This window comes from Solanum stenotomum, chromosome 9 (genome assembly GCF_019186545.1).
Source record: "Solanum stenotomum isolate F172 chromosome 9, ASM1918654v1, whole genome shotgun sequence".
Lineage (NCBI taxonomy): Eukaryota > Viridiplantae > Streptophyta > Magnoliopsida > Solanales > Solanaceae > Solanum > Solanum stenotomum.
This window is the reverse complement of record NC_064290.1, coordinates 41,845,630-41,855,808: the sequence shown is the minus strand read 5'-3', so window position 1 is coordinate 41,855,808 and position 10,179 is coordinate 41,845,630. Positions and strand designations below refer to the sequence as shown.

General features: G+C 37.1%; 1 pseudogene; it reads left to right on the top strand.

Moving 5' to 3' along the window:
* Positions 1-3,138: 3,138 nt before the first annotated feature.
* On the top strand, positions 3,139-9,983 carry LOC125877534 (thaumatin-like protein 1; annotated as a pseudogene).
* The last annotated feature ends 196 nt before the right edge of the window (positions 9,984-10,179 follow it).

Sequence of the window (10,179 nt, the reverse complement as noted above, 5' to 3'; positions counted from 1 at the left end):
GAAAATTCAAATCTTGCATCACTTGCTCCAGATATATCCAATCCACACTATCATATGCCTTTTTTAAATCAATTTTGATCATGCACCTAGGTGATACATGTTTCCTAGTATAAGATTTTACAATCTCATGGGCCATGATGATATTATCTCCAATTCTTCGACCAAGAACAAAACCTGCCTGAGTGGGATTGATTATGGTAGAGATAACTTTTTATAATCTAGTAGCCAATATTTTCCCAATAATTTTATACAATACAGTGCAACAGGCTATTGGTATGTACTCTTTGATGTTCATTGGGCTGGAAACTTTAGGCACAAGAGTAACTGCAGTACAATTAATGTTCCAATATATCTTCCATATGATAAAGAAATATTGTACAGCAGCAATAACATCCTCTTTAATAATGTGCCAGGCTTTCTTTAAAAGAACCACATTGTAGCTGTCAATACCAGGGGCCTTGTCTTCTCCAATTGCCTTCAAACTATTAATGATTTCAAGCTCTGTGTTCTATCCTTTGCTGATGCGAAAGGGTAGGCCCTGCTCTCATGACAAGCTTATTAACTGCTAAAAGATTGACTGTAAATGATCCCATTAGACTCTGGTAGAACTGTACCATTTCTTGCTTGATGTCTTCTTGTGCAAGTAGCGTAGTACCATTTAAGGATGTAAGATCATTCATTTGCTTTCTATGAATCCTATCCTTAATGACAGCTGAGCAATAGTTATCATCAAGTTTAATCCATTATGCCTTGGATTTCTGCTTCAGTATGCCCTCTTCAATTCCTGACCACTTTTCGATGTACTTAAGAATGTTTTTCTCCTGATTCTGCAATCCATCAGTGCATTGTAGCACCATTTGCTCATGTATATTAACTAGATCAGTCTTGGCCTTGCTCAATCTCTGGGTAACTGCTTTGAACTCCTCTTGATTAAGCTTTGCAAATTTTTGTTTGAGACTCCTCAAGTGTATCCATATATTCTTCATGTGTCCTATAGCTTTCCTCTTTTACCATTCCTTCTCCACCAACGATAGGAAGGAGGAGTGTTTAGCCCATACGTTGAAAAATCTAAAAGGAGGCTTAGTACTTGGTTGAGTAGTCATGTTAAGCATCATAGGAGCATGATCTGATATGTTTGGCAAGCCATAATTGAGAACTACGTGACCCCATTGTATCATCCATTCAAAATTTCCAAGTGCCTTGTCAATTCTACTGCAGATTCTATCTTAACCCTTTTGCTTGTTTGTCCAAGTGTCACCTTTCCAAGACAATTCATTAAGAGATAAATCATGTAAACAGTTGGAGAAATTTGTAATTTCTGTAGACTGAACTGGATTACCATAAAGCCTATCTTCTGGGTACAAAAGAGCATTGAAATCTCCACAAATAAGCCAAGGGGCTGTCATTCCTATAGCCAAGTCTCTGAGGTTAGTCCACAATTCTTTCCTCTTATCGCCAGTGTTGTAACCATACACCACAGTTATGTAACAATTCACATTTGTACCTATCTCATCAATGTAATAATGTATTAGTTGGGCCCCTGCATGGATCATAGTAACTTTATACTTGCATGTATCCCAAAGAAGCCATATTCTTCCATTATTAGCATGTTGATAATTGTGTAAAAAGCCCCACTTAGATGCTATCTTATTACTAATCATATTTACTCTATGAGATTTTACTCTAGTTTCTACCAAACTTGCCAAAGAGATATGTTTATTCCTGAGAACATGATGAATCTCCTTCTGCTTGTATCTCTTATTTACACCCTGACATTCCAAAATAATCAAGTCATTGCGTTATAGGTTGGCCTCCTTTATCAGGAGGTATAGTATCTCATTCATCCCATAGCATACTTAGTGGACTGAACCCATTCCTAACAGGGGTAGGTTGTAGCATATGAAAGTTTTCCAAAGTTAGGTATGGACTAGGTTGTAGAGATATAATGACTCCAGATGGTCCAGCTATATGGGAGGTTTCTTGTCTAGGTACCTCCTTCGCGGTTGCTACAACTGGCTTCACTACCTCCTTTGAAATCCACTTATGCACTACCTTCTTCGGGGCTCTTCTACTTCTCATAGCCTGCTCAGGGAGGCATACATGACCCACTACTTGGCATTTCTGGCAGAAAATAGGCTTCCAGTCATATTTCACTCCCTGAACTATTGTTTTCCCAGTTGGATCCATAACATTGATTTCCTCAAGTAGTGGCTTTGTAACATCCACCTCAACCAACATTCTAGCAAAAGAAATTCTCGTCTGCTTAGTCATGCACTCGTCTGCAAACATTGGAATTCCAATAGCACTTGCAATCCTGCTTAGTGAATCACAACCCCAGCAGTTCATGGGTAGGTAGGGAAATTTTACCCAAATGGGGATTTTTGTAGGGAATTCCTTATCAAAATCAAAATTCTCAGTCAAGTTCTTTAAAAGTAGGGGTTTATTGTTTATAGAATACGGCCCAAAAAATATAACAGCTTACATATCTTCCACAGATTGGAACCGCAATATGAAATACCCCTCCTCATGCATGAATATTTCAGGCACCACTACTTTTGCCCAGGTCTGGCTAATATATCTATGCATGTTATTGTATCCTGGAGACTCACCCAGGACATACACTATCATAGCACACTTCCATTTTGTAGTTTCCCTGTCCACCTCTGTTTTATCTAACTGTATGACTGATTTTCCATCAATTACTTGAGGAGGGATATAAGATAGAGCCATACCATTTGTAACCGATCTATTCTTAGCAAATAGATTAGCCCATGATTCAATTAGATCTTTACTTTTCTCTGTGGTTGTAACAGGGGGAGCCCCAGTTTCATTAATACTCACCTCACCTTCCTGTTGCACAATAATAGTTACTGGTTCTGTCTTGCTAGTAGTAGCTCTCGTACTCAAGTGAAGTTGGTTGGCCCCTTTAGTTACATAGATCGGTGTGGGCTCAGTTAGCGTTCCTCTAGCAGGTGTGACAATAGGGGTTACTTCCTTCTTCCCCTCTAGTTCTATTCTTGCCCCATTAGCGCTACCCAAAGTGAGAATAGTTTCTCGTCTTGGTCTTCCTTTTCCTCTTCCCCGTCCTGTTTCCATGGTGACACCACCAACGTAGGTTTAGCTAACATATGCGTCGGCATGAGAGAGAGAAGTACTTTGAAATTTTGAATCAAATCTGAAAGGTTTCTTCGTTCTATTAGGATTTGCCTCTGTATGATTGAGAGTAAGAAGAAACATAAGAGTAATTTATGAATTTAATTAATTTTCAGATTTTATTCCCTCTTAAGTGCAACAAAAAGATTTTTCTTGTATTAGAATTAATGTATCCGGATGATGACTTATGTATCCGGAAGGTACAAATTTTAAGGGATTACTGTAATTAGAAAAAAGGTAGGGATATGATGTAATTTACTCTTTACACTATGTGATTTAGGTAAGTTATACATAATATTTTTACCTTATCTAAATCTTACTTAAACTATGGTAAATAAAATAAAGGGAAAAGGGTCTGAAAAATACTTCAACTTTGGCCCAAAATTGATGTTACGATACCAAACTTTATGGAGGACCGTTTACCCCCCTGCACTATTTAATAGTGTATTTTAAAGGTATATATGTGCCCACGTGGACACATTACTATTTAAAATGATGCAATATTTATGTTGTCCACATAGACACATATATACATTTAAAATACACTATTAAATAGTACTGGGGTAAAAGGTCATTTCCAAAGTTTGGTATCGTAATAACAATTACGACCAAAGTTGGAGTATTTTTCAGACCCTTTTCCCTAAAATAAATAAATAAAACAATAAAAAAAATACTACAGAAAGAGTGAAATTCTTGTGATTTAGATGGACATAACTTTTAATTTAACATCAATTGTCATTTTATAATTATTTTGTGCTTCTTATATATAGTTTTAATGATTGATGTCAATATTAATTTCAATCCATTAAGTTTTCTGCTTGATTTTCTTATATAATTTGTTGTTTTTTATTTTTTCTTACTTCAAATTTCTTCAACTTCCCATCGTTTTAATCCTACACATCAAAATCACCTAACTTAAGTATAATTCATAAAATCAATGCTCAAAGAGACGTTAAAAGAACTAAATGTGAGACAAATAATGGATAGATTATATGTATTTTTTTTACCTCACATCACTTAGATAATCTTGACAATTATGACTTCAACTATCTCTTTAGAAGTCAATATCTTTAATATTTCCCTAAAATACTCTTAAAAGATATGATAATTTCACATTTATTGCAATTTTCCTTAGTCAAAGAAATGGTTGACTACTAAAAATGATGTTACTATTCCTTTGCTTGTTATAAAAGATCCAAGGGATGCATTTTTTTTAATTTTATACATGAATAAAAATCTTTGATATATACATTAAAATGAGAGTAAAAATTCTCATCAATGTTATCTTTTTGTTCTTCTTCTATGGTAATTTTAACCTTACATGCATTCCTTCTAGCTTAATTGATAAGTACATATATAATTAGTCAATCCCTTGAAGCTCTGAATTACACAAAACAATGATTTCAAGATTGGTTGCAAGTGTTCAAGTCATGTTAATCTTTTCTAAATATAGTTAGAGAGAATGAGTGAATATTATTTCTATTTTTTTGTTGGTATAATCTAGTAACGTGAATTCACCAATTTAACTTATTTAGATTCATACAACGTAGAACCCATTAAAGGGAAAAATATTCCTATCATAGGTTTCTCTGTTTCTAAGCCCTAAACTGAGACATTTTGTCAAGATTGGAGAAATCTTGTGACTCCTTTTTATTTTTTATTTTATATAAGATGATATTAATGTTGATTCTTATACTTATAAAAGTTAAATGTAGTATTGCAGGATCTCATGCGACCAAATTTATAATAAAGAATAATTGTCCTTACACAATTTGGCCAACTACACTTACAAGCAAAGGAGGACAATTGTCAACTGGATTTGAATTAGCATGACAAGCTTCATCATGACTTGATGTACATAATTCATGGTTAGGACAAATATGGGCAAGATATTATTTCTCAAAAAATAAGGGAAAATTCACTTGTCTTAGCAGAGATTGTGATTCTAGCAAAGTAGTTTGCAATGGTAAGAGTGCAATTCCACCCGCAACCCTTTTAGAATTCACATTAGCAGGGTATGGAGGAAAAGACTTTTATGATATAAGCTTAGTAGATGGTTTTAATCTACCAGTCTCTATTAAAACTCTAAACAGAGGTGACTGCAACACAACAAGTTGTTCTATAGATATCAATAAATGAGGATGCCCAAATGAGTTAGCAGTAAGAAATCCAGTAGGTGGTGGTATCATTGGGTGCAAAAGTGCTTGTGTAGCATTTCAACAACCACAATATTGTTGTACTGGTCCATATGGTTCTCCACAAACTTGCAAACCAACCAGATATTCTAGACAATTGAATCATTTGTGTCCTCAAGCATATAGTTATGCTTATGATGATCAAACTAGCACATTTACATGTACTAAAGCTGACTACATGATTACTTTTTGTCCATGATTAGTTCATTATATGAATAGACACTAATATATATGTGCGTGCCTCGCTTGTGTATTTACAATAAAATAAAATTTTAAGTAAATATCATACATAAAATAACAAGTACAAGGGGTTCTGCTAAGGATCATCATATTTTGACTTGTTTGTTGATGCCAAAAATTTAATCAAACCAAACTAATTCAATTTTAGTTCTTTTTTCCATTTTTATTTTTAAAAAGATTGATTTTTGATTTTAAGAATTTGATATTTTAATTAACCAAAAGTACGAATTTTTCTTTCATACCAAACACATCCTAAATTGATGCTTCAAATATTCTATTTAAACTCATTTTCATAAGAGAAAACAAAAGGACAAAGGGGAAAATGAGGAATGTGATAGAGACTATGCATTATGTAAGATGTGTTTGATGGGGACTTAGTTATGGTAATTAACCTTGTGTCTAACCTTTTATATTGGTAATTTATAACTTTTCCTAATATATCAGCAAAAAGACATTAATATTTTTTTTCTAAATTCAATTCACCTGATAATTGATAGGAAAAAAATGTGCTCATAATAGCAAAATGTGTTCCTTTATGAGAATCAAATTGAACTTAAATTGAATTGAACAAGAAAAATTGAACAGAACTCATTTTGATTGGCATTTTGTACAAAATTTAAAAAATCAAAGACGAAAGTATTGATTGCCTACCCTAATTGTGCTGAAAATAAAACTCAATGCACAAATAGTTAATTGTCTATTAAATATATCAAATATTCAATAACGTGATTTAAAAGTGAACATGAGCAATGTCGTCTATAGTTATAAATATATCGCATCTTAAAGTTTTTTCCTTTTTTTAAAAAAGAAATAGTCTCCTATTTTAATTATCTCGACATACATATCAAGAAGTTATCGTCGAACAAAAATAAGGGTGACATAATAAAATTGATACTCAAAAGTAAGATTTTATTAAAAAGGTCTAACATCTTCTTTAAATATCTTTCATATAAAAAATTTTTAAAGTCTATTTCCCAAATTTGTTTAGATGCAAAATGTCATGATCTGAAAACTCGAGTCATGATGGAACCTATCATAACCCATCAGTAGATAAGCCAATTCATATCTCAAAAACGATAAGTAACATGCATAGTGGGTAGGATGAACAACAAAAAAGAAGATAACAACAATAAAAAGGAAAACACAACGAAAATGAGAAAAGATATATATATATATATATATATATATATATACACACACACAACAGTACAAGATCTAATCCCACGACTTGGTTGCCGAAGGTATAAGCTACTAAAAGAGTACAAGTTTCAAAATAAATAAAAGGGAAAAGGGTTTGAAAAATACTCAAATTTTGGCCGAAATTGTTGTTACGATACGAAACTTTATGGAGGACCTTTTACCCCCATGCACTGTTTAATAGTGTATTTTAAAGGTATATATGTGCCCACATGGACACATTACTATTTAAAATGATGCAATATTTATAGTGTCCACGTGGGCACATATACCTTTAAAATACACTATTAAATAGTGCAGGGGGATAAAAGGTCCTTTCCAAAGTTTGGTATTATTACAGCAATTTCGGTCAAAGTTCGGATATATTTCAGACCTTTTTCCCTAAATAAAAATATATAAACTTGTCTTGAAAACAAAAGTCTAGACAAAACTATAGACATATGGAGTTGAGTCAAACTAGGACGCCATCAGCTCACCCTCAGTCTCCAGAAGTGTCACGATCCAAAATCACAAGTTGTGATGACATCTATGTTCCCAAACAAAAGGTAAGTCAACCCAATAATTTTACCAATTCAATTTAATACTCCCTTTGTCCCAATTTATGTGACTTACTTTCCATTTTAGTCAATCCCAAAAAGAATGACACATTTCTATATTAAGTAACAATTTAACTATAAAATGTCTGTTTTACCCTTAATGAAATGATTTACAGCCACACAAATGTCACGACCCGATTTATCAAGTCATGATGGCACCTACTATAACCCACCAGTAGGTAAGCCAACCCGTAACCCGGAACAACAAGTAATGGGTCTGAGGGTAGAAATCAAACAAGAGTAGGCAAATAACAATATAAACAGGCGGACGCAAACCAAAAACTTATATACAAATAAAGATCCCTCCCAGAACCTGGAAGTCACTAGTACAGAGCTACTACAAAATGAGTACAAGTCCCAAAACTGGACAACAGAGACTGGACTGTCTCGAAGGGAAGAAGACAAGTCTATATATACAGATGGAGACCGAAATAGTACAGAACGCCGTGTGCTCACCCCCGTCTCCAGATAAGTCTACTCCAAGCTCGATCAACGCTGGCTACTAGTGCTCGGACCTGCATCACAAAATAGATGCAGAGCGTAGCATGAGTACCAAAACAACAGGTACCCAGTAGGCATCATCGGCCGACTGAGCAAGATAAGCAAAAGTAAACTGAAATGCAAATAAAGGGTCACATCAAGTGCAAAGAGTAGTAAATGGGGGGTATGTACACGAGCGTACAGGCAACAAAGACAAGCAATCTAACTAACTCCGCCGGGCTCCCATAAACCCGACGGGTACGCTCGTGCACAATAAAAGAAACCACCTGCACGGACCCCCATAAGCCCGGCAGATGGACTGACAGTTGAAGTAAAATAATGGAGCTAGAAGGTCTATCACAATATTACCAATTTCCGGACTTGTAACTGAACCATTCCCAATCATATTCCAAGATCTCATTACGTCCCGGACTTTAACCGGAATCTCTCCAACCTCCAAAACCTCAACCTACAGATGAGAGTAATCAAGACTAAACTGAAGCTTTAGTGAGGAATTGGGAATACACCACGTGCAAGCTGGACCACGGACTCGAACCGGGTACTATAGCTAATGAGTCAACCTATATGGGCTGGACCACGGACTCGAACCGGGTGCTGTAGCCAAAGGTCGGGCACGGGTGGGCTGGACCACGGACTCGAACCGGGTGCTGTAGCTGAAATCAGATCACAGGTAAGCTGGACCACGGACTCGAACCGGGTACTGTAGCTAAGCCTGGACATAAGTGAGCTGGACCACGGACTCTAACCGGGTGCTGTAGCTAAAACCAGATCACAGGTAAGCTGGACCACGGACTCGAACCGGGTACTGTAGCTAAGCCTGGACATAAATGAGCTGGACCACGGACTCTAACCGGGTACTGTAGCTGAAACCAGATCACAGGTAAGCTGGACCACGGACTCGAACCGGGTACTGTAGCTAAGCCTGGACATAAATGAGCTGGACCACGGACTCTAACCGGGTACTGTAGCTGAAACCAGATCACAGGTAAGCTGGACCACGGACTCGAACCGGGTACTGTAGCTAAGCCTGGACATAAATGAGCTGGACCACGGACTCTAACCGGGTACTGTAGCTGAAACCAGATCACAGGTAAGCTGGACCACGGACTCGAACCGGGTACTGTAGCTAAGCCTGGACATAAATGAGCTGGACCACGGACTCTAACCGGGTACTGTAGCTGAAACCAGATCACAGGTAAGCTGGACCACGGACTCGAACCGGGTACTGTAGCTAAGCCTGGACATAAATGAGCTGGACCACGGACTCTAACCGGGTACTGTAGCTGAAACCAGATCACAGGTAAGCTGGACCACGGACTCGAACCGGGTACTGTAGCTAAGCCTGGACATAAATGAGCTGGACCACGGACTCTAACCGGGTACTGTAGCTGAAACCAGATCACAGGTAAGCTGGACCACGGACTCGAACCGGGTACTGTAGCTAAGCCTGGACATAAATGAGCTGGACCACGGACTCTAACCGGGTACTGTAGCTGAAACCAGATCACAGGTAAGCTGGACCACGGACTCGAACCGGGTACTGTAGCTAAACCTGGAATAAGTAAGCTGGACCACGGACTCTAACCGGGTACTGTAGCTAAGAATCAATATCCAACCATCCGTCGCGGGAAATATCACCAAACCGATTACCATAAATAATCCTTTTAGTCCGACCCTCATATACCCCAAATCGCCGAGGAAGTATCCAATAATGAGTAAGCTAGACCACGGACTTTAACCGGGTATTTGTAGCCGATATAAAAGCAGGGCATTATGGATACAAGGTCATAAGCTGAGTTACCGACTATCAGACTCAAGTCTGCTATATCAGTCTACAAGGAGCTAACCGTCCGAAACGACGTCGGAAAAAGTTCTACTGCCCAACGACATCCGAAATCTCGCAAGTCTATGGCAACACTAGTCTAAGCCTAGACTAAGGCCAAACATACTTCAAATCAATATTATCATATACACCACCAGATATGGCTATTCAATAATATCAAGAGACATGCTGTCATAATCCAACACTTTCCCGAAATAAGGTCTAAGGCAGGAATTATAGAAATTTAGCATGCTCGACACCCGAACCCCTCCATACTCAAGCAAATCAATAAACAATTGCCTAAACATGCTCAATCTCACGAGAGAAAACCATAGCCTACCTGAAAGCCGATCACGCGTGCTCCAACTCACGGTACCGGATCTTTTCCTCTCCGAACGGTCTCCAAATGCTTCCCCACTAACAAAAGGTTAATCACCTCGTCATTACGAATATATTGACACTAAAATTATATTTT